This window comes from Kryptolebias marmoratus, linkage group LG7 (genome assembly GCF_001649575.2).
Source record: "Kryptolebias marmoratus isolate JLee-2015 linkage group LG7, ASM164957v2, whole genome shotgun sequence".
Classification (NCBI taxonomy): domain Eukaryota; kingdom Metazoa; phylum Chordata; class Actinopteri; order Cyprinodontiformes; family Rivulidae; genus Kryptolebias; species Kryptolebias marmoratus.
The window spans coordinates 8368513-8391803 of record NC_051436.1 but is presented as its reverse complement, the minus strand read 5'-3'; the positions used below and the strand labels follow the sequence as shown (position 1 = coordinate 8391803).

Sequence of the window (23291 nt, the reverse complement as noted above, 5' to 3'; positions counted from 1 at the left end):
TAGTTTCTCACAAATACAAGAATTTGTCCCCAAAATTTGTTAGCAATAAGCAAAAGTATTAGCTAGCTATTTTGTACCATACTAACCTGGACCTTGCTAGCTAGTAACGTTGTTAGTAAATTGTCAGAAAGACATAATTTGTTCCCATAATTTGTCAGCTGCAAATAGTACTGGCTAGCTAACTAGTATCTTTAGCTATTAAATTTATCACTATCATCCTGTCACAATAGTTGAATCAATATAAACTGACAAAAATAACAGTATTTTGGCAGCAACAAGGTGATTCTCAAAAACCTTTTAGTCTAAAATCTGTCAAATAGTAAAGGGTAAACTGAAGGATGATGCATCTCTCAGCTCATGTTTCAGGACATTGTTGATATTTTTTCCTGTTTCCTAAAGGCAAAACATTTGAACACTGTTCATCTGCTGTATTTTTTTTTTTTTAGCCCTGACACGTCTTTTGTCCTCCACTTGTGAATTTTTCTCTTCATTTTAGAAGCACAAACTACACTATATGCTGTCATAGTCAGGACAGGTAATTAGTGAAAAAGCAGCCAAAGTACATAGAAAAACTTTAAAAGACCTCCAGAAAGCCTGGAAAAACACTGATTAAGACCATTTTAAAAGATTGCAAGAAAATGTCTCCTTGGAAAGAAAGTGTAAAGAAATTGGGAGTGGTTCAAACTTTTGAACAATTCTGTAACTCTGGCTCTGTGTTCATTTTAAGAACAAAAAACAATGGAGATTTATTGCTATAATTTTAAAATTTTCTCCTGTGGTTGTGCACTATATGTAATTATTAGGTTAATTATATTTTAGTAATATGTGTAGTATTTTTAATTAGCCTTAAGAGATTGTTTTTATTATTTTAACAGCCTCTCTGTTACGTAACACTTGCTATTTGCTTCTCTGATTCAATCCAGAATGTGAGTGCTGCCAGCAGTCTTCATCTCTGAAACTAAATTTGAATCCAGCTTTTGTTTAATGTCTAGGAATAAATAAATAGCAGTTCAAAGCTGGCATATGAGTGGCTCTTCATTCTGTGTCCGGGAGTTTGCCCGCACACTTTTGCCCGTGTCAGAATTTTCATCTTCCCTAACTCCCCAGCTGCTTCCATCGTCGCTCCCCCTCACTCGCGCAGATGGCAGAAGGGTCGAAGCACTTTAATGAATTTTCAAAGGAGCTGCGTTGGCAATATTAAAAGAAGCTCCTAAACTTAAACACGTCTGACACCAGATGTCACATGGATGCGCAAAATGTCACAGGAACACACGTTTAAAGGTCCAAATATGCACTCTAACTAAAATGCGAGAGGATGCAACCACACAACATGTTCATATTACTTTTCTCACAAACCAATAAGATCTACAAATAAAGAGAAAATGCCACATCCTACAATACCACTGGACATTTTTTAATTAACTCTATTAGAATGAGAAGCGCTCACTGCAGGGTCACAGGTCAGTTTTAATGATGAGCTTACATATGGCAGCCAGCGCGTTGCCTTGCAAGGGAAACAAGCAGCGCTTCTGCTGATCCATCTGTCCCGTGGTAATGACTGCACCTGGCCCCCACATGGGCCAACGCACACAGGTACCGGAGCTCTCGGAACAAGTTCGGTGCACAGAGAGAGAAACACAATTAAAAAGCAATAAGCGAGCACACATCTTGCACTTGTGTTGTTTACTTGTTATGTCTAATTATGTGTTTGAGGCAGAGATATAAAGAACTCCTTCCTACAAGCCTTTTAGACAGAACAAATGTTTGCTGTGCAATGAGGCCCTAAATGACCATGATGTTGAATCTGATTAATTTCAATTGGAAATGGAGTCAATTGTCTGGTGTGTCCTTATGACCTTTGTTAATGGTTTTCTTGCAGTGAGAAGCCCATGTTTAGGAACCTAATTTGTGATTTGGGAGTAAGGTGTGAAACATCACTAAAGTTCCCCTGTTTTAACTTCCCTAGCTTGCAACAAATAATGCAAGGAATAATCATTTAAGTCTTTTTTTTTATTTTTTACTGGCCTTGATCAGAACAGTTGACATTCCTGTCTTAACAAGAAGCTAATATGAATCGAACAGTGTGCCGCTAGAAGCATCAAGGCTTTTGCCGCTCCCTCTTTTCATGCTTTCCTCTGTTCCATCCTTCCCTCTGTTTCTCCCCAGGCAAGAGAGTCTTTATCCCACCTGTGCATAGCTGAACTCAGGGTCAGAACTCAGCATAAAGCCCACTGGTCTCTAATCTCCCAACTTCTGATCAAGGACTGCCAGGCTGAAAGAGCTGTAGTTTAAAAAGTCACCTAAATTCACCCATTGTTTTCAGTTTTTTTTCCCTGACGGGCTGTGTCAGGGCCGATAGCAATATGGCATTTATAATTATAGGAAAAAGAAAGTACATGCTCTTTCAAATCTGAGGTTTTATATGTCAGGAGATAATAAGAACTGATCTCGTCTTTTGATAGTTATAGACCTTGTTAAATCTAATTTCAAATGTACAAAAACAAAATGGAAAAGTTGTGTTAAAATATTAAAAAATTACACCTTTATGTCTGAATCAACAACCAAACCTCTGCAACATCCTTTGGACAGATCAATTGTCTGGCCATAATACACTGGGCCATGTTTGGCGTAAACCAAACAGCATATCAGCACAAATACCTTATACCAACTGTGAAACACAGTGGTGGAGGAGTGATGATTCCAGCTTGTTCTGCAGCCACAGAACCTGTGCACCTTGCAGGAATTAAGTCAACCATGAGCTCCTCTTCATATTAACGTATTCTAGATTGAAATGGGAGCACATTTGTCCAACTGCTGAAGCTTAGACAAAACGGAGTCATGCAACACAACAATGATCCCGAACACAGCAGCCCGTCTGCAACAGAATGTCTGGAAAAAGAAAAGGTCCAAGGTGCTACAGTAGTTCAGTAAAGTTAAGACCTCATTTTTATTAAAAAGCTGTGCAGAAACGAATGTCTGCACAATAAATTATATTGTAATATATTGTTAAAGAAGATTGGGCCAAAACTCTTCCACAACAATGTGAGAGACTGATAAAGTCATGGAGAAAATTGGCGCTAAAGGTAGTTCTGTTACCAAATCATAGGGCAGACTTAGTTTTTCACACACATCTTTTTCATTTTGGCTTTATTGTTGTTTAATAAATAATTACACAATGGAATTTGTTGTTTTTATAAAGAAAGAGGATTCTGGAACAAATGGGTTTATTGTAACAATGTCTTTATTACAATATTCAATGATATTACAAAAGTACATCCTGGAATTGAGTTGAGAGAATAGCTCAGCAATTCTGCTCTTTAACAGGAGATGGCTATAAGAGTAACCGAACATCTGCTGCAGCCCTAACAGAAGCGTTCCTTGTTCCTTCACTGTCTCACGCCTGAGCAGCCTTTAAACAGGACAGCTCTGACTCTGACAACCGCCTGATGAAGTTCAGAGTTTCTCTAACTGCTTTTATCAAACTAGTCCGCCTCAACATGAAGAGTGGGTTTAAACAAATCAAACAAGGTGTTTTTTTTTTTTTTCTTCTTTTTTTTCTCAAATAGAACAGACAATTTCAGGATTTCATCAGTCTGGCAGAGTTCTGGCCATCTGGAGCTTCTGTCAGGACTTCTCCAAATCTTTTTCTACAGCAGAAGATAAAGAAGTAAATGTTTATTTCAGCTCAGATGGAGGGCTGTGAGCTCTCTCAGCATCGGCGATGGCAGGACTGCAGCGCTGTGCTACTGCGATGTCTGTTTTCCAGTTTTCTCTCTACATTGAGGCCTTTTTCAGCTTGCTGGATCTTAGCCAGCCTGAGCCATTCTGTCCCATTATGTGGTGCTGTAACAAAAACAGCTGCTGCCATTCCACTCTGGCAAATAGGTTAAATGCTGAAACAAGGAACAGGGGCTTTTTTTTTTTTTTTTTTTTTTTTTTTTTTTCATTTTGTCATGGTCTAAATTGAGCAACAAGAGCTTGATGTTCCGTTGTTCCTTCACAGCTGCTTTCCAGCTCCACTGCTTTTGATTTCCAATTAGTGGCCATTCAGTCCTGCAGCCATTTTGGACAGTGAACTTTTTCTCCTGCTGTTGCTCTCTCAAGCTGTGCGAGTGTACGTACACAACTTGGTGCGTGATACTAAGTGACTAGAAGAAAAGCAAAGCCACCAATTTCTAAAAGGATGTCTGCTGCACCGATTACTGGAATTAATCTTTAATGAGCACAAAGAAAATGGACTGCAGTGGTGAAATTGAGTGCCTTTAAAGTGGAGCTAAATGCTGGAGTTGTAAGTGTAGTTTTAAGCTACTTGCTCTGGTTAAATGCATCATTCTGACCAACAACTGATTGTAATTATTTTTGAGAAAAATAACCATGTATGCTTGAAGTACACATATAAAAGGCAGGGGCTGATTGAGCTCTGATGTTTTCATGCTTTAAATTTTATACAGAACTCTAAATGTGAGATATTTCCATAAGTCTTCCTATGAAAAGAAGGCAACATCACCATCAAATGTATATACGGCAAAACTGGTATTTTTGATTAAAAAGAAATGTTTAAAAAATGGAGCTGTTTAAGGGAGGAAAAAAAAAGTCCTGACACTATACTCAGCTTTAATTTCTGACTAGTTAAAATTGCAACAGTGGATAGGAAAAAATGTGGGCAGTTACTGATTTGACAGAATTTCACAATGATTTTTAAAAACTATTTTGATTAACTAGCTTGCAAGTAGGTTATTTCCTTTTGAGTTTTAAAGCCCCAGTATTCATAGACATTTCTTGTAGTGAACAATGTTTTAGAGAATCAGATAAATGTTGTGTGATTTGGGGATGCTTGGGTTAAAAGCTTTACATTACAAGTTCATTCTGCAGCATAGTAGGTCAGAGGTTTTGAAAGTGGGGGTCTATGGAAAGTGTACGAACGTATATAATTGTACCTGTTGTAAATAGCTTTGATGAGCTAATGGCTAGACCAAAAATCATTGCTGCAGTCTTAAAACAACTTCAGTCTTAAATGTATTGCAGTTCAGGCAAATTATATTTGATAATCTTTCCTTTGTTGTTAATTTTGCATTACATGCCTATCTGTAGCACTCAAGATGCCTCAGACTAAACCAGAAGTGCTAAAGCTAGCTGCCGCTGTTGCTATTTGCATTAGCTAATAACCATAGATTTCTATGTAAATAACCAGCTTAAGCAAAACTGACTTCAATGCAAAAGTTTATTAAATTGTTGAACATACACAGCTATAAAATTTTGAGATTTGAGTTCCTCTAAAATGACTACAATCCACTTAAGTTTTAGCTTTGCTCAGATTAGGTGTTAGCTCATCAATATATATTAATTGTTCATACCCTTTCTGCAGAATTCCACTTCAGGAGATCTGAACTGTATCTGTAACACTAACTGCAATATTTTACTGGTTTAGAAACAATGAAGCCTTTTAAATCATTTCAAATCTTTATCAAATACTGAGTTTTGTTTGTGGATTTAGGTGGTTGAGGTTTGTTGTCAGTGACCTGAAGAACTACTGTAGCTCCACTAATTCTTTTAATCTCGTCCCTGCTGTTGTGCACCAAGTGCTATGTGATGAATGAGGCGAGTCAAAAATGGCTGTGTCAAAAAGAATCCTCCCAGAGGGAAGCTGATGTCCTTGTATAAAAGCTGCAAAGTCTCAGAGGACTTGCAACAAAGCATCCCACCCCAAAGATCCCACCAAGGACAGATGATGGCTCTTACATTTAATCCAAATTCACGGAAAAGGTCAATTCTTTGTTGCCACGTGTTTCTTTCAACAATTTTATGGCTAAACAGCATTTTGTGCACCCTGTAAAGTACTGTTAATACCTGGAAGACTTGAAGACTGATAGTAACAGTTTAATATGGAGGCAGCCTCTTTCAGTCAGGCCAAAATTGTTAAAATGTCCTGTTAGACATGGCATCAAACAGGATGTGGTTTTAATGGCCAGCAATTGTTCCCAAGCAACATTTGTAGCCAACATATCAGCGTTTACCTTTTCTTAAATACCTCAAGCATGATTTGGAACACTAAATACTATATATAATTGTACTTAAACACCTTTGAGGATTTCTAGGTCTTGTGGTCCATATTATGTTTGAGGCTTTATTGTTCAATCTTCTATTTTTGAGTTTGTCAGTTGGGATATCTGGCACAAGTTCATTTATTCAGTTTGTAATTATCTGGGTATAATTCAGTGTTACATGGTCCTATATTAGGGTAACATTTTGTATATGGTATATACTGGATGAGCATTGTATGGAAGTCAATAGAGGACATGCTTCAAAATGTATTTTCATGACTTTATCTAGAATGAGTTTATCTTGTGATAACAAAGCTTGTTTAGCTGTGATAATGGTTTAATTATGTCATTATCTCAAACTAACAATTGTGTCTCAAGATAACGGGTTAATTTATTGAGTTTGACCTTGAAGAGCTTGTTTTTCATAACCAGAAATGATCTCAAAATCACAATCAAAAGGCATACTACCTTTTACATCAGAACAGTCTAGCTGATTTAAACTGAAAATGTTGCATCAAGGTCCATCCATCACTGATCAACACATTACTGTTACAGATCACCACCCAGGTGTCACAACAGAGACGATACTAAGTGATGAAACTGGATGGAAAACAAGAACCACTCATTTTTGCATCATAATCATCTCATTATCTAAAGAAAACAAAACGTGTGCTCTCAATAACAGGATAAAACTACCTTGGTAAACTAAAAAAAAATAAAAAAATAAAAAATCAACAAAAATAATTACAGCAGGTGCAGTCATTCTTGGTTTCCATCTGTCCTATTAAAGCGTCCTATTTTGCACATGCCCACTGTCACTTTGTGCCCTTGGAACCAAAACAACAATGGAGCTGTATTCATAAGTTTTTCTTCATCTGTCTTTTTATTCTAATCCTGTCATGATTAGTGACAATTGTTTTTTGGGGAAAAAAAACTATAGCATGGAATGCTTAATTCAGCAGTTTTGTTAAAACTTTGTCAGTGGCAAAAAAATAAGACAAGGCCCCAAGAGTAGCACGTCTATAAATTTATGACATTCCATTCCTTGCAACATCTCAACCAAAGAAAATGAGAAGAATCAATCCTCTGTAATGGGATTTTTTTAAAAACAGGAAACATCTTATTTCTTGTCTTGACCCAATCAGAAATTGGGATCACTTTTTCATATCTAAACAAATCGGTAGTTAAAAATATAACTCTTCTGTGTATGTGCCCATGTGTGTGTTCGTTCTTTAGACTATCCATTTGATTAAACAAGTTCAAATTGCAGTAGTCCCTAATGTTATATCAATTACTCATTCAGCTGGGTTGCAAATTGTGAGTGAATGATAGTAGATTTTGGGCCTGCCTTCAAACTATGAAAAACACCAAAACAGCCACTTTATTACTGTTGCAAAGCCATTTTGGTTCTTTTTGCATCAATTGGTCAGGGCAAGACTTAACATAAATCCTACACTAAAACCCATGTCTAAAAAGTAAAATGCTTTACAGAGATTTTTGTTAATTCACCACCAACACTGACCATTCCAGACATCCTCAAATCCATCTTGTTCAAACAGAAAAGACAACATGAAGAACAGACTTTTAGCTTTCCATCTTCCTTTTCTTTTTTAAGCTGTTAAAAGTTTCTATATCGTGTTGGGGGTTCTACACAGCATAACTAAGACCCTGAAAGCAGCTTATCTGCTTAAAACAGGAGAGGGTGGGGGAAAAGGGTGTACAAAAAGTCTGAGTCTTCCATCTATTTCCTGGTTCACAGTAAGGGCTTATTGAACGCATTGGGTTCTCTCTTTAGATTCCCCCTCTCTCTCTTTCTCTCCACCATCCCTACTCGTCTAATCCACTTAGGCCTCCACTTCCTCCATTGGTTTTGATTGGCCAGGCATCCAAATTTCCTCCACAGGACTCAGAAAAATCAATAATCCTCACTGCAGCACAAGAATCTCTCTTTTAAAACAACAAAATGTGATTAGAAGAAGAAGAAATGCGTAATGATTGAGAGTGTAGTATTTCAGGTTACTCATTTTTCTTTGCAGCATGAATGGTTGGCTCCGTTGTTAAAAAAAAAAAAAAAAACTAAACCATGAAGCTTTCTTTAAAAAGACACCTGTGTTAACTTGAATTTTGTGATTTTAGATGCACCAAATTTGTCTGGTTTTTAACAATTTATGCCAGCATGTTTTAAGATGGGGGGCGAAGAAAAAAAAAAATCTTCAACATGCCAGATGTTTCCTTTAGCTTTTATTGTACCAGTTAGGTCCGTCCAAGAATCATTTCCAGTTGTTTTTCTTCCAAACAAACACCAATGTTAATGTCATTGAAACCCCAGGTGCTTCTAGAGCCTCTTGAAGTCTGACATCAGTCCCTGCTACCCCCCCTCCCCTCCCCTGGGTCCAATTTTCCCTGCATGAAGCTTCAAGGTCCTCAGCTGAGCTCTCTGTTTAGCAACAACAATAGCACAACAGTGTGAATGTGTGTCAGACAGAATTCTAATGAGTGTCCCAGAGACTGAACCCCATTCCTTTACCCCCCTTTCTGCCTGGAAATAGATTTGTTCCTACATGCAAAACAGACATTGTAATCACATTTTCTCATTCTTGATGCACCTGGGGATTTGTTGCGTGCACACCAAAAATGTAAATGAATGCAGGGAGACAGACATCATTGGTGATAAATCACATTACCTCCGGATTCTGCTTAGCAACACAACTGGGCTGCACTGTAAGCAACAGTAAACTTAGCCCTGAATCTACCATTTTATACTCCTACTTAGTGTTAGTCAACATTATTTTCTTGTTTTATTGCACATCTACAAGCATGTAAAACTGTACTTTAGCTAGAAACATTTTGCAGAAAACACATTTGGTGTACCAGAATAATAAAATTATAGCAAGTGTCAGCAAAAAAAAAAGTCAAGTGCCATACTTTTTTTAATGAATCAGTGGAGGAACAGCCTTTGATTAGTCACATTTTTGGTTACAATAGTCTGACTCATTTCAACTTCTACTGCCATAAACAAACAACAAAAAAATTATATAATTGGGGTTTTCAAAGGTGTTTGACAATGTTCCACCTTTGATTTTTTTTTTTTTTCACAAATTTTGGTTGTATTTTTCTTTTTAACTGTACTTAAATTGGAAAACTGTAGAAACTGTAATACTATGATAAAGTCAAACAAAAGGAAATACATTTAATAACAATGAATAACGAGAACATTTAGACAGACAATATTAACATCTGAAAGAAAAGCACTAAAAGCAGTTTACTCTTCAAGGTTTCTACGTGTGAAGCTCAGAAAAGTATGGAGTTTGAAAATAAGAAAAGAGAAAATGAAATATGGAAAAATACTTATTTGCTATTTCCTGTTCTAACAGATAAACATCTGTATTTCCTTTTAATTGTTCGAACAAACAATTGTTTTGACAGTAATGTTTGGCTGTAGTTAGAAATTTAGCTCACATTGTAAAAATCTTTGAGAACTTCAAGTTTTAAAATATACTTTATAAATGAATGCAGAGCATTTGTCATTTATTGAACATCTGATCCTAAAGCATATGCAGCTTTTTCTGTCCTAAATGCAAATTGACGACTTGTAATCTGAAATGTAGACCACACAATAATCAAGAACATGGGCAACTATTTTTGACCCCCAAAGTGTTTCTAGTCATCCATTTCTTTGAATCTAGTCAAAAACTGTACATATATAGTCTTACAGAAAATAAACTTGAATTTACTACGTCCACATGTAGAAAATATTCTAAAATCACATGGGAAACATGAGCAAAACATGTTTCACATGTTCAACATACATGTCCAGTTTGTGGGGTTTTTTTTTGTTCCAATTCCAAATGCAAAACTTGCAACTAAAAGTAGAATTACTGAAAGAATGTGCCTCGCCAGCTGCTTTGCATGCCAAAATCTTAAACAAAACTTTTGCACAGTTTGTTAGTGCTTAGACTGTGTGTTGGGAGTGACTCTCAGCTACTGCCACACCAAATCTAAGCTCAGTTTGATCATTTTTGTGTGTGCTAAGGCATCCAGGGGGTCATATGATATATGTCATATGACTCTCATAGTTAATGATAAAGCAGCAGGGTTTCCTATTGCTATTCCTATTCCTAGTGCTAGTGTCCGGGATGGGCCTGATCACCTGCTGTGAACAAGCAAACTGATTATGTTGGATAAAGTTTAATTTATGACTTAATCTTTCACATTCCAAAGCAAACAGGTTTACAGGCTGCCAGTTGCTGCGTTCTAGTTGAATTGTCTCTGGACGGCAGAGTTGGTGCAGCAGTTGTTTTTGTTTTGTTTTGTTTTAAAGGGGACACCAAGTCATAATATTCTTCTCCATAAATCTTCAGAGATATGACTTAGTGAAGGTGTCGTCAAGGGTTGCTTTTTCCGGCCTACCAGTTAATCTTCTGTTGAGCTAGTCTAAAGTCTTTGTGGGCCGGGCGGGACCGCCATTTTATTATGCCTTTGGTACTGTACATCATGGACTAACAAGCTTGGGGAAATGTAGCCCATCTAAGCACACGTGGTGAGATAATAAATTATCTCTCAGACTTATGGGAGTAGGAACATTTCTTCTTTTTTGTGTGTGTGTGTGTTTGAGCACATTTGTTTGCTCAGTGTGGTTATATAACGGGGGGGGCAGACGTATTGGTAATGGATTAGTTGTCTACGTGAACTCTTTTTTGCCACCACCCTTAAAATTTTGAAAGACTGACAAATATTAATGCAAGTTGTGCAAACGTAGGATCCTCAGGGGAGACTATCTAAGATGCTTCATGCCCCCCCCGCCTCCTTTCTTTTGATGGGGACTATTCCTAACCCCAAGTCTGTACAACGCTAGTAGACCGTCATTTTTCAAGGAAGCTTGTGACAACCTCAGCCTGTATTGAAGTTTAGCTTGCTGTACATTGTAATTTGCTGACATTTCTTTTTTGTTTTCTTTCTCTTCCCCTCCCCCCCTCCACCCCTCTGCTCCCTCATTCACCAATGGTATGCTCACAGATGTTGCCAACATTTCCACACTAGGTAAGTCATTTCATTTTTCATCGCGCTGCCCTCTAGAGTGAGAGTCGTCTTGTTTTTGAGAGTGATGTGAATGCATAAACATATAGTACAGAGGCACATAGGAGTAAGAGCTGAAGGGGGCACCGGGATGCTGCTGTTTGCCCATTAAGGCATGCAGCACTCTGTAATCCTCACCAGTCCTGTTTCCCAAAGATGTGAAAGATTTTTGTTTTATTTCTTTGTGACAAACGGAATGAGGGCTTTTAATTAGAATTTTATTCAAATGAGAATCAAATGGCCCAGATTGTTCAAAGAATACAGCCACAGTGTTGATGTGAGGAAGCCGAAATGAATTGTTTCCACACTGGTGAGTGTTTGGAAAGACTAAATAATTCTAACATGACTAAGTTTGAACCCTGACATTTCGGTGTTTTAACATGAACCTTCAGAAGGTGTAAACAGTGTCCAAATGTTTACTAGATTCTTTAATATTACTGGGTTGACATCTGTTATGCACTGGCATGAAGTCAAAAGTTCCTCTCCAACTCATGATGAAGTTAAACTTTCCTGCTCTGACTTAAAAAAGGGCAATTAACTGATACTTTAGTGTGATTTCTAAAATCATATGCATAAAACTCTGTGTAGTCTCATGACTAAACACACCTTTGATCTCCCTACCAAACCCTGTGGAGCTATAGAAAAAATCCTCACTAAAACCTAATCTCACTAGATATGCTGTCAACTAATCTCATGAATGTCTGAGAAGCGTAATTTTGCTGTATGTTGTGTAGTGACAAAAAGGAGTTGAACTAAATTAAATCTGTGGCTGAACTGTGCATTAGTATTGTTTTTAAAGCTTTCCCTTTGTGAGTGTGTGCATGTTTTTTTTCTTTTATGTATTTCAGATATGAAATTTTCAGCACATGCACCAACCCATGTTCTTTCCTAGTCATTAACAGATGCAGACAATGATCTATAATTAAAACACTGGATATGAAAAGAGTCATGAAATTTGGAACAATGAAAAGAAAACTGCAAAGTAAAAGTGCAGTTTTACTGAATCATACTAGGCAACCAAAAGTCCATCTTATTTAGGACAATTTTGGTTTTGTTTTTGGTCAAATTCTTTTTTTTTTTTTTTTTTCTGTGTCTCTTGCCCGTCTTAAACACATCTGAAAACCTTTTTAAAGCAGCCTAAAAATGTGATATCAACTCGTGATCCCCAGGCTAAATTTGTCCTGTGTGCTCATTTCACCCAGCCCATAATTATTTAATTAGGAAATTATGCTCAGTCTGAAAAAGAAGTTAATTGTAACCCAGCTCATGGAGTTCATCACAGCAAAGCCTCGTCCAGTCAGAGTGGCTGATCAGGTTTGTTAGGTCTTGTAATGTAGTATAGCCAAAATCTAAATTTCCATAGCACTTTTTTTTGAAAATTTAGCTTGTTAACATAGTAGAATACAATCTTTAAAATGTCACAGAGTCGTATTGGCCATCACTTTCCTATTCCTACCAATCTGAGCTAAATGCAGATACTTATTTCTGTACAGAATTTTGAATTTAAGACCAAGTTAAACTTAGCCTACACATTTATAGATGTTCAGATAATGTTTAGATATCAATTAAACCATAAATCATTGCTGGTTTTGTCTAATTCAAAACTACTGTTGTTTATTTTTAATTAATTTTATTAATTATGATAATTTTAGGATATTATCATAGCTCTTATTGTTTTTTTGTTTGTTTTTTTCACTTTTTTCAGGTTTTATATGTTTGTACCTAGTCCCAACAAATGTCTCAATAAGAAAAAGAAAATGTGGAAAATTGTTCATTATGTTTGAAAAATAAAGCGTAAGACACATGCCATCTATTTATGTCAACAGAAATGTACATATTGTCCATAATTACCAGAAACATGACTAATCAAACTCAGGCCCCCACACTGTGTGCTCAGAAAATATTATGGTCCTTGAGCAAATTTTGTTGATTAGCCCTGGTCTAAAGAATGAGTGAGGTGCACTCATTCTTCTTCTATAAAGACTTGTTTGTGTTTTACAAATAGCACATTATTCGTGCATCTAGTCCCAGAAGCTCTCCTCTACTTGTAAGGGTTATGATCTCTGAGCTCTTTTGAGTCTCCTTGCTTTCTTTTCTCATTTGTATCAAAACGGCACTCATCTTTTATTTTATTTTATTTTTCATTTGATGTTTTTGGACTTTCTAGTGAAAGGAAAGCATGAATCGAAGCAGCGGCGCATGCGGCAGACAGAGGATCGTCAGGGTTAGATGGAATATGTGAAAATGTTTTAGCCGCCGAGTGCCAGAACAAGTGCTGCATCCACTGTTTTGTCGGACTGTTTTCAGAGACACTCAGCAGGTGGCAGGGATGTGATAGAGGTCAACAGCATGACTGACTCGAGCGTAGCAGGGTGTCGGAGCAGGACAGCAGAACCAATGGTTACGAGCATCTGCTCATGAGGGAAAAATCAATCATCTCATTCCAAGGTGGAGCTTGTGGATTGTGCTAAAAATAGGTTCCCAAATCCTGATATTACTGTGATGTCTCAAAAGCTTGTTTTTTTTCTCAGTTCACTTGATTCATCATGCTTGAAAAAGCATCGGGAGACACCTTATTGTGTAACTGAAAACTCACTGCCCTAAAATGATTTCACTAGTTTGGCGGAGTATCTGCGAGCAGTTCTGGTCCGGCTCTCAACTCTTTGAGGCAGGCACTAGCTGACTGCTCGAAAAAAAAGAAAACCCCTGGCTAGCTGAGAATAATAAGTACCCATGGGAAGCTGCCAGATGGACATTTACTGTGAGCGTAGCAGGAGAGGGAGAAATCTGTCAAACATCACACCAGGCATCTGTGGGGGGTGGGCAGCGCAGGTTCACGTCCACTACAGCACGCCGGATGAGAGGAGTGCTCTTTGTCGAGACTAAAAGCTGTTAGACTTTTGAAATATCACATATAGTTGATGTGTTCAAGGTCAGCAATTCACAATACATTAAAGCCTCAGTGTTGGAGTGAGAGCTTTAAATAATGTTCGGATAATGGATGCTGGAAAGATGTTTCCTCTTCTAACTCAAATGTTCAACCTATTTCCAGGCATTCGCTTGTTGTTAATCAACGCTTCACTTAAAGGGAAAGTTCAGATGTTTTGAAGTGGGGCTATGTGGAAAGGGTATTAACAAATAACATCTTACCTGTGTAGATGGCTCTTTGAACAGCCTTACTTTGGAGAAGTAGTTTGATTCTGACCGCAAGTCTGAGTGGGACAAAGACTAAAGATGACTGATGCTGTCTTAAAGACTTCATGGCAGCTCCTATAAACCCTACTTTATAAACCTTTACATTGACACTTTTACATGAGTATACTGGCAAAAATATTATATCCTTGTTGGAAGTACCCTAAATGCTACAGCTGCCTGTTGCTGCCATTATTTGCATTTGCGAATAACCAAAGAATTTTATGTAATTACCATGTAATGTGCCAATGACTTGTAAATATCTTCAGAAATCCCAACCAATTGTTGTCAATAATGTGCAATTATAATGAAGAAATAAAAAGGAGAGTTATCAATTTCTATTTTTTAGCATCCAAGTTGGTAGACTTCCAGCTCCAATTTGTCTTTTTTTGCAAATATGCATACAAGAACTGCACAATTCCTCTTTTAAATTCCTGGAAACGGAAATTACTGAAAGAGCTATCTACAACAGGTAAGATAATAATTTCTCATAACCTTTGCACAGAACCTCGCTTCAAAAGGTCTGTCATTTTAATTTGCAGCCACATTTTGTCTTGCTGATGTAAAGAGGCAAGTGAAGATCAGATTATCTACTTTTCATTTCCAGGCAGACCTTTTTTTTTCTGCAAAATCACCAACTTTATTTTTAGTACAGACATTTGTTTCTGTCCCTGTCAAAAAAAATACATAAATGAAAAATCTTTTTCTGCTTTGAACAATTCTTGGAAGTCTTTTCTTATGGTTTCCACTGAAACGTCCAGGTTTTTTTTTTTTTTTTTTCCTCCACACTCTTCATTACAAAGCTAAGCTATAGGCAAGGAATTACAATTGCCATATTATGCTGTAGTAAGCTCAGGGGTGTTGGAGATGGAAAAATGAAAAAGAAAGAGCACAAAGAGTTCATTCCTGTATCGTCAGCAGTGAAATAGGAGCCCCGTTTTTCTTCGCCCGTTATGATTGCATTATTGTCTGGCAGCCGCTCCGTTCAGACAGGGATCGAGCCACACTCGATCAGTGATACGACACTGGCAGAGAGGAGAGTGATCGCTGGCTGCTCAGTTAAACAAATACCATCAAGCCGATGAAGTCTAAAAGTAGATCTGTGGTTGGTAAAGAAAAAAAAATGATAAAAGGCCAGCATGGACAGGATCCAAAGCTCTGATAGCTTTGTAATGCTTCATAGCGGGCTTCTCTGAAATGTTCTTGTCATCTCTCAGAGGCTAAGAACAATGCTATTCATAGATTTAACAGGGCTTTTTATGTCTCCATCTGGGTTTTTAATGTCCTGGAAAAATCCAATGTTGCATTGAAAACATAAAAATAAAATAAATATTTTGAGTGTATTTAAGTGTTTTTATTAAGTGTAATTTGGACATTTGTGCTGTTCTTTTTACTAAAATATATTTTTTTCAAATGTACTGTGGGGGAAATGATAACTTGATCCCTTGTTGATTATCTATGTTTGCTCATTTAAAGACTATCAGCAAAAAACAAATAATTACATAAGTTGCAAATTAATTTGCATGTCACTGAGTGAAATAATTAATCCCCAAGCAAAATGTAACTTAGTACTTGGTGGAGAAACCTTTGTTGAAAAAATGTGGTAAGATATTTCCTGTAATTGGTCAAATCAAATCAAACTTTATTTATATAGCATCTTTCATACAGTGATTGGCATTATGAATTGCTTTACACCACATGAAAACATAGTGACAAGCAAAAAAATAAAATAAAGCCCAAACCGTACAAGATCATTAAAAATGGCTAAAAGTTGTAAAAATGTTAAGCAGTGGTGTCTAATGTGAAGGAACTGAAGAAACAGACCAGATTTATTAACATCTTAGGAGAGATTTTAGTCCACTGCTCTTTACAGAAACTCTAAATCCTTTAGATTTCTTGGCCTTTCCCTCTACAGATTTTCTCAAGGATTGATAGGCCGTCCAAACAAGAACGATTGTTGTCAACAGTTCCAGTTTTTATTTTTTTCTCGGTCTCATGTCAACTTTTGGTTTTAATGCCCCAAAACTTTGGCGGCTTGATCATATTTTTAAACAAATGAGCTACAGAGATAAAATTTCTTAAATCCCCATCCTTAGGTTATTGTGTAGACCAGGGGTAGGCAACCCTGTTCCTTGAGTGTTACTGTCCTGCATGTTTTACTTGTTTTACTGCTCCACATGGAAACAGTTTTGCATAAGGTCTTTGGTCTGGATACTGACTATGACACTCCATGTCCTTAAAGGTTTTTTAGCCACTCCATTGTTTTGGGGATTTGATTTTGGTCATTGTCATGCTGAAGGACAACCCAAACCTGTTCTTAATTTTTAGGTTGATGGGAAGAAGTTTCTCACACAAGGTTTTATTGGAACATAGCTTGTTCATTGGATCCTCAATGTGGTGAAGATGTATCATACCCATAGCAGGAAAACAGCCACACAATATGTTTCCACCTCCATGCTTTACTATGGGGATTGTGGTCTTTGGTTCATGCTCAGCCTTCACCTTCCTTCTTGAATTGATGCCATAAAGCAATTTTGGTTTCATCTGACCACAACACTTCCTACAAAGCCTTATCTGGATCTAACTTTCACTCAATGACATTCAAATTGGTAACCTGTAATGGTAAAAATGGTAAAATGGCACATGTATAGCGCTTTATCTAGTCCAAGGACCCCAATCATTTATTCACCCATTCACACACTGATGGTGGTAAGCTAAATCATAGCCACAGCTGCCCTGGGGCAGGCTGACAGAAGTGAGGCTGCCATTACACCGGCGCCACCGAGCACTCTGACCACCACCAGCAGGCAAGGCAGGTGAAGTGTCTTCCCTAAGGACACAATGGCTGAGACGGACAGAGCTCGAACCAGCATCCTTCCAGTTACAGGAGGAACTCCTACCTCCTGAGCCACTTGCCACTCTGTGGCTGTTATGTTCTGTTCCTGCATTTCTGGTTGATGTGTTGTGTCTCCATTATAATGAAACTACCATAAACATTAGAGACTATTCATTACTTTTTACAATTTAATAATCCTTAGTAGCTCAAATAATTATAAATCACTGTATATGGAAGAAAATTCAAAAAGAGAGCTGATGGCATTATACACCAAAATGATTCACATTCACCCTTTTTATATAACTTAGGTTGGTTTGAATGTTTTTCCTCTGTTCCCAACCACAGCTTGGTGAGTTCCTAATAAGAAATGTGACTGATAGCTTGTTAGTGTGACTTTGCATACATTGAAGGGTAATTAGACTTGAGTGACAGATTCTTCAAGTATCATTTTTAGTCTTCTCTAAGAAAGCTGCTTACACTGCACTCAACTCTTTGCCTGTAATTGTGATGGCCAGTCTTTACTTTCTTGCTAATTGTCACAAATCATGGCAAATAATTACGTGTGACTTTCCATACTAACCACATGCAGAGCCCTTTAGATAAACAGAGACTTGTTCAATTGGACCCAACCTCCTTCCCATCCAGGTAAAGTGAAGCTGCGTTAACGAACAGATGGTCTGTCTTTAATTTTATCCGCAGCAGCAGTGTCGGTAGTAAATGCAATAAGTTTCTCCTCTTGCTTGGGAGCGGTGCATCCGTCAGAAACTAACAGCATATGGCGAAGGCACATTAAAGTGTCATTTCTTTTTCTCTTCTTTTTTCTGTTTCATGAGTGGTGCCGAAGCCAAACATTAGATGCTCACTTCACAGGACAAAGTGTGTTTATTTGTTGGACTCCCAGTTTTAGATCCTCTGCTTGCTGTTTGATCTGTTCATTTCAAAGCTATGCTGTAATTTATTTGCTTATTTATTAATTATGAAACTGAGAGTTAGGTTTAACTTTAGCCTGCAACCCTATCATCTATATATTAGCATTTTTTTTTCCTTTAGCGCCCCTCTATTTATTTAGTTTTTGGTTTGCTAAAAAGCAAGGATTTAGGAATTAAATATGCCAGCCTTGTCCAAACATGTTTTTGTCAATTTGAAGAGAAATCAAAAGGCTATTTCAGGACCCATCTCTATGTCAAGAGGGTGTTGTTTTTTCTGTTTTCCTGACTAAAAACAACCTCAACCTCAGCATCCCTGTACTGTTCTGTGTTGCAACATTGGAAGCAGAGCTTGATGCCAAAAACGCCATGTGTTGCTTTAATATAACCGTCAATCAAGGTTTTTTAGAAAAGTGACTAAATCTTTCTCATATAAGCAAACAGAATGATGTTTAGACTATGGATGCACACTATTAAGAAAAAAATGCATTTGCAGTTTTGTTTAATATTTCAACAACAATATCAGTTGTGCTAAACTTATATTTTTCTCTAAATTGATTGCGGGCATTTAACTACAGGTACCATGCCACAACAAGTGAGTTTACAGATATATTCATAGTTGTGAAAAGAATTAGAGGAGAGGAAATGATATGGTTATGTCTTATGATTGGTGGCTATGAAGGAGAATGCTCAGATGGAAGGTACTGTGACAGTGGGCAAAGGTCCTAGCCAGGTTAGGCCCCTACTAGATGGATAAAATTGATGTTGGTAGAGATGAGGTAGGGATGGATGAAAGCAATTGTAAGGTATAGAGTCCAGGATTGAACAGCTTTGAGATCGGCCAAGAGTTGAGTTGAAGAAAAAAGATGAGATGAGGAGGATAAGTGGGATGAGAAGGGGTGGGGATAAGGGTTGAGGGGAAGGGATGAGATAAGAAAGAATGGATGAAGGAAAGAGAAAGTGGGTGTTGAGAGCATGAGACACACCAAGCTTGAAAGAATGAGCTAACTATAAAAAGGCTTGCTGGATGGTTAGAGGTGTGGTTGAGGTGTGGCTCTGTTCCCGAACTTAAGTTAACATATTTGCATAATGTAAGCCTGTATCTTGGGCTGTGGCTATTGATGACTAGTTGGAAATACAAAATTGTGAGTAGCACAAATGTTGCATTATTGTTCTACAAACTCTCAACTAAATTTGGGGCAAATATATGGCGGGTAAATTTGGAACACAGTTTGTCAGAAGTGCATATAGTCACTACTTTAAGTCTTTACTAATCATCACTATCACAACATTGTTGCACAATATTTGCATGACCACAACTTGCAATCAAATTAATTTTTGACGCTTGTGACTGCTGCTTGACAGTCGCAAGAATGTTCAGCAAAAGTGGTGTGATAGTTTTGTGTGTCAGTTGAGTAATCTGGACCATATAAATATGGCACCACTCCCCAGCCCAGCAATTATTTTGTCTTCCGTCATCAAGCAGTATGGACCTTGTCTTTAATCAGTCATGATTTAGTTTTGTAGGCCACCAACCCCACACAAAGTTGTCTCACATTTCTCTCACTTTCTGACTGGAAAAGAATTTGAGAAGTGTTTGACATAGGTTTCAGATGCCTGTAACGACACTGACTATTTTGAGATAATAAAATGTTCTGCAATTTTTTTTTAAACATGTCCAAAAATCCAGCTACACAAAAGCAAAGCCTGCGTCTAATATAAGAAAACTTAGAATCGTCACAAACATTTTAAAACATTGTGGAAACTCTTTTGTGAATACTGTTTGTAATTTTTCACCAACAGTAGCAGCTCAGTTATATACAGGCTTAAGAACAGTGGGGGTCCATCTCATTGTCAAATAATTGCACAATACTTACATACAATATATGTGCCTTTTTCAAAATTGATATTTCCCACATACACATTTTTGACATACTGTGCAGCCCTGGTTTGGACAAATCAGTCGTCTTGCAGATAAAACTGTGGCAGCACTATTTCTTGATAAAAGCTGCTTAAGGCAAACATTAATTCTTATATATGAACGTCAAATGCTTTTGATTGTCCATGGCCTTTTTGTGAAGGAAAAAGCTGTATAATTGTACCATTATTGAAGTAACACCTTGTCTGAAGGTTAGTGTCATCTCTCCATTGACTACATTAGCTCTTATTTTAGACTCACTATTGTTCAGAAAGGGATTAATATTTTGCAATAACCTCCAGTGCTTTTCAGTTTATTCGTCCTTTCTTGCTTTGTTTTGACACCCCTTTTATGCAAAGTCTCTACTCATGTCTAAAACTTGTGATGTGCCACAGCATGCATTCCACACAAACCGCTTTTGCCTCCCTCTTCCTTATTGTTCTCCCCTCTCTAATAAGCAGCATTAATTAGCCTGCTCTTCAAAAATGTAACTTTCCTCATTGTCTGCTGGGTTTGGTCATTAAATGAACAAAGGCAGTCAAAAGACTGACACAATAGGCTCAGCTGATTAAGTGTGCAGCCACAACAAAACCTGGCTGGGGAACAATCAGAGTCCTACTTTATTCTACATCATTTAGTCCTTTTATGTTGACTAGATGATTTGTGCAGAGAACAGGACATGTAAAGGTGTGCTGAAAATGTTACTGCAGGATATATATATCTATATATAATTCTCCCTTTCAAAAACAAAACATTACTTGCAGTCTTATGAAGTAAACCTGTAAGTCTGAATTTTAGCGATACACTTGATATGTGTAACAAGCATAGATCAGTTTTTTAGTTATAAAAAAAAACATGATTTTAAAAAGTCATGGTTTTAAAACCACAAAGATCTTTTTGCAGTTTGAGTGTTTTTTAATAAGGTGTCTAAAACAGTGTCAGCTGTTTGGCACCAGCAGAAAACAACACAAACATTTATAGCTCTGCTACCCGATGGTACAAGACTTACAGAATCTCACATCTGCAAAAGCACCACCCATCACTCTTTAGGTAAAAGCTGTCTTGAAACAAATGTTAGCAACATGCTGAAAGAGTTAGCCTATCTAATGGTTTAATAAAGGATCTGGTGCTTGCTTTTTGGGAAGATGTCCCAGCTAATTCACTAGCTAACGTTAGCATCTCAAGTGCTCAATATTACTCCACAAAGTGAAGGGTAATAAATTAATATTCTGTACCATTTATTGCTTTAGTACTGTAACTAAACTTAGCTGGTAGTAAATCTCTATTTTCTTATTTGTACATCTTTTCAAAAACCACTCCTTAAAGGAATGCATATTGCCCACTGCCAATTGTAGCCATTTTGTTCAAACCTTGAAAATATCTGTGCAGTGTTACGAGATCTAACACTCACAATTTATTATGAATTAGCTACCACATCTAATTTTACCTCAGTATCTGTAAAACTGAGTTATAGCCAATTTGTGTTGGCTGAGGTTGATTAGCTGTGTAGCCACCTAGAATTGAGATGATTCCAGAAGTTAATGAGTTGTATACTGACTCTATGGTTAATGCCACAGTTTTAAGTAAATATCTTATGTAATGGATAACACTCAGAGTATGTAATGGAGATGACTCTGAGCTACTAACACATCATGTCTTATCTAAGTGTTTCATTAAAATCCATCAAGTGGTTTATGAGATATTCTGCTAACAGATACGAGCAAAAACATTACTGCCTGCCTTTTTGTTTCAGGTGATGATAATATGCTAATTCTCTGATGTTTTAGCTGACAGTGATGATCATAAAGACAATGACTGTTTGTATGGCAATAGTTGATTATGATTTAAGCAGTAACAGTAGCAGTATTTTTTTCAACGTCAGTGATACTTTTTTTGAATACAACAAAACTGGAATATTTTGGTTCAAGACTCGAATTTCGCTTTGGCCTATGCCTTATGTGTGTATATGTATACCTAAATAATACACAATGTCTGTGTTTAAGAAAGTGCAGAGATTAAATACTTATTAGTTCCTATTTTTTGAAGCATGAAAACTGTTTTCAGTGTCAAAGAAAATTGTTGCACCAAGAGAAGAAAAATCTTTTAAGAATGCAGCTGAAGTCGTGTGATCTCCCTTGAGATGCCACTTGGCCCAAGTTTGGTGAAGCATTCATTTTGGCTTAACATTTGAGAATGATGAAGACCACTTGGACAATTTCCACGGCCTTGCTCCCCCGAAGGTTGAGTGTCGGAGGTCATTGGATGGCCAACCAGTCTGTTGGTCTGGCACTGCCACACACAGAACATGCAGCATGTAACTGTGTAACTGAGAGGCATGATTCGTGGGAGACCAAGCAGAAACAGACTGTGGTCATAACTTGCTCAGATGTACTCGTTACATTGTACACTATAGCAGCCAGCAGATGATGTCATTGTCAGTGATGTAATCTACAATGTTACTTTAATAAATGACGATTGTTAGAGTTAAAATTTGCTTTCTGACACATGAAAAACAGACCTTTGTGTCATGGGTGAGCACAAGCTTAATCAACTAGCTCCCATTTTGGGTTGGATAGCCGGCCAGTTGAAAGATTCCAACTCTACTGCTGTTGAAACTTTTTTGTCCATTTTTTAAATTTGTATGTCAGTCTTAAGAATGCACAACAATTTGATTGCATGTTTCTGACAATTCAATGAAGTAAATGGTAAATGGCCTGCACTTGTATAGCGCTTTTTCTGGTCCAAGGATCCCAAAGTGCTTCACACTACAGTCAGTCATTCACCCATTCATCCACTAATGGCGGTAAGCTACATTGTAGCCACAGCAGCAGGCTGCCATTACACCGGTGCCACAAACCCTCTGACCACCACCAGTAGGCAAGGTAGATGAAGTGTCTTGCCCAAAGACATGGAGCGGGGGTTCGATCTGGCAATCCTCCGGTTACAGGTCGATCCCCTACCTCCTGAGCCACTGCTGCCCCAATTAAGATTGGACAAGAGTAAAACAATGTAAAGCAGGTATTGGAAAAGAAAACATTATGGCATTCTGTCTATTGGACCTTTAAGCCAGTTCAAAAAAAAGTTAAAAAACAAAAACAACTGGACTTCTATTCTGTAGCTGAAGACGTTTCGCTTCTCATCCGAGGAGCTTTCTCAATTCAGAAATAGAGAGTGTGGAGTTGAGCTTTTAAAGCTGAGATGTGATGTAAGCTTTAAAAGCTCAACTCCACACTCTCTATTTCTGAATTGAGAAAGCTCCTCGGATGAGAAGCGAAACGTCTTCAGCTACAGAATAGAAGTCC

General features: G+C 37.5%; 1 protein-coding gene across 40 annotated transcripts in view; it reads left to right on the top strand.

The window, feature by feature from the left end:
- Nucleotides 1-23291, top strand: part of LOC108234849 (protein tyrosine phosphatase receptor type D) — a 441438-nt gene that overhangs the window by 125332 nt on the left and 292815 nt on the right. For all 40 annotated transcript variants that reach the window (XM_017414393.3, XM_017414387.3, XM_017414372.3 and 37 more), the window contains exon 4: nucleotides 11058-11081. The gene's annotated coding sequence lies outside the window, so the exon portion shown is untranslated. The remainder of the gene's footprint in view (nucleotides 1-11057; nucleotides 11082-23291) is intronic.